Here is a 2,521-nt window from a genome sequence, read left to right on the forward strand (position 1 = left end):
ACAATATGCATTTTCAAATTGCTCTTCATAATTTGTCCTGGCAATTTACTGTTTCTTTCTGAGTGAATAAAAGCTCTCTTTCTCTCTTTTTTAAACAGGATTTTTTTAAATGGAGAGACGTTTGGATTTTAAGAAAAGGTGGTAACAATTTCAGACACTGTGCTATGTGACCCTGAGATAATAAAACAGAAAACCATGCAGAATCTATTTCCAATTCCTGCTCTTTCAATGATTTCTCCCAATAAGAGTTGAATTGCTGACATTATTCCTTGCATCATTAACAAAAGCTTTTAAAGCCGGGTGTGGTGGTGCAGGCCCATAATCTCAGCATTTTGGAGGCTGAGGTAGGAGGATCCCTGTGAGTTTGAGACCAGTCTGGGCTACATAGTGAGAACCTGTCTCAAAAAAACGAGACAAAACAAAACCAAACCAAAGGACAAAAGCTTTTAATTCTTCCCCTCTTCTCCCCTCCCTTTTTCTCCTACTCTTTCCCTGTTCACCTTCTCTCCTCCTTTGCTCTCTCCTCTCCTGCCCTCCGCCCTTTCCCTTCCTCCTCTCCCTACCCTCTGTCTCCTCTTAGAAGGTCCTCTAACAAAGGTGGTTTCCCAACCATGCTGCCAGGACACGTGGCTGTCCAAAAGTTCCTCTTCAGCAGGGCTCATTTACCTCACATTCAGTTCCATTGTGACACAGCAATTCCTAAAAGTTCCCTGAAATCCAGATAAAAGCCCCACCCACGAAAGATTACAAGGCCTTTTATTTCATTTACCTTCACATCCTGTTAAGATGTCATTACATTTCTATCAGAATAAGCACCCTATAATTTCCATGCATCTTTTCTGTTCTCCCCGTCTGTAAGCTTGGACCATAGCAAGGTCTTTCCTGGAGCATCTCTTCTCAAACCAGAACCTCTTTATACTCCAAAGCTCTGTATAAAATGTTCTTTCTTTACAAAGTCTTGTGGTTGTTACATGACCTTTCTTTGGTCATTTATCTTTTTTTAATGTTTGAAAATTACAGAGAAGGGACATAAAATATATTTGATTAAATTCTCAATCTATTGCAAAGCTCCCAATTTTATTTTAATCCTTTCTTCCTCCTTAATTGCCTATCTGGATTCTCACTCTGCCTTCTCTTGGTGCCCACTCAGTGAATGTTCTTTGACCATATAAGTGTGTATCTTTGAAAATAAACAGTGTTATCATATGGATGGGGATACTTAACTGAAATTGTACAATGAATTTCATGCTTGTAATTTCTTTTTAAGATGACATTGTTATCAAAATCTGCTGGTACTGTTCTATACAAATTGGACCTATTATTACTGATTACTGCATTGTGTTTCACTGATGACAGATACCATATTTTACTTATTTTTTCCTCTTGTAAAGGCCTCCTAAGCTGCTGCAACTTTACTATCACAGTGCTGCAATAAATACTTTTATAATTATATATATGTGGAGCAAGGTTTTTACAGCCCTATTGGTGGGGAGGCCAAGTTCTAAGACACTGTGGTAAATGTAGCAGCCCATGCCTATACCCTTCTTAGGAAACTTGAGGCTTCTGCCTATTTAAGATGGGGTGCATTCCCTACAGCATGACTTGCTTTGGGCAATAATGTGAGCAGAAGAGACAGACGGCTATTCCTTAGCCTAGGAATAAAGACGCTCTCACGTTTCCACCTGCCTTTTATACTTCTGCTGTCGCTCTTGTGAGAATGTGCCCTCCTGGCTTCCTGGGCCTGACACTTGTGGAAGAGCACAGCTTAATCCAGACAAAGCTGGAGCCCAAGGCAGACCCCCAACTCCATCTACACTTCATGAGTTGAGTCACAGTGCAGGTCAGCAGGGCCACCTCAGCAGATGCACTGTGTTGTTAAAATAAACACAGCATGTTGTAGGTCGCCTAGACTGTGTAGCTTCGCCCAAGGCAGCCATGGATGACTGACGGGGACAAGCACATCCAGATCGTTGTCCAGAGTTGCTGAGCCGGTTTAGGACTCCCACATTGCTAGGCAAAGATTCTTGTCTCCTCATACTTTGTCTACCACATAGCTGATTATCAAATTTTCTGTTTTTTCTGAATCTGATACATGATATAGTAGCTCATTTCCTTTTACATCTCTGTTGAGTGTGAAAAATCTATCCATATACGTATATAATACTTTTTTGAAATGCCTGTTTATAAGGCATGATGAAACATATGGTAAATGTTGAAAACTAAAAAAAAAAATCATCTCAGTGAAAGACAGATTGTCATTATTTCCCCTCAGAATACTCTCCCTCATTCAAAACACATTTATTCCATTTTCTTGCTACTTTTGAAGCAATTCTAGAAGTCCCCTTTTGTAGTGTCTTTTTAAACTTTGATAAAAATAAATAAATATATAAATAAATAAATAACTGCAGAGTGCCATTCAATAGAAAGACAGGCTTCTGAAAGCATTAGGGTGTGTATTCATCCATTTTATTCACCAGATTTGGAACCCTGTGACTTCTGGCTCTTCCTCAAAGTCAAAATC

The sequence above is a fragment of the Fukomys damarensis genome, unplaced genomic scaffold, assembly GCF_012274545.1.
Source record: "Fukomys damarensis isolate Sample0158 unplaced genomic scaffold, DMR_v1.0_HiC HiC_scaffold_4, whole genome shotgun sequence".
In the NCBI taxonomy this organism is placed as follows: domain Eukaryota; kingdom Metazoa; phylum Chordata; class Mammalia; order Rodentia; family Bathyergidae; genus Fukomys; species Fukomys damarensis.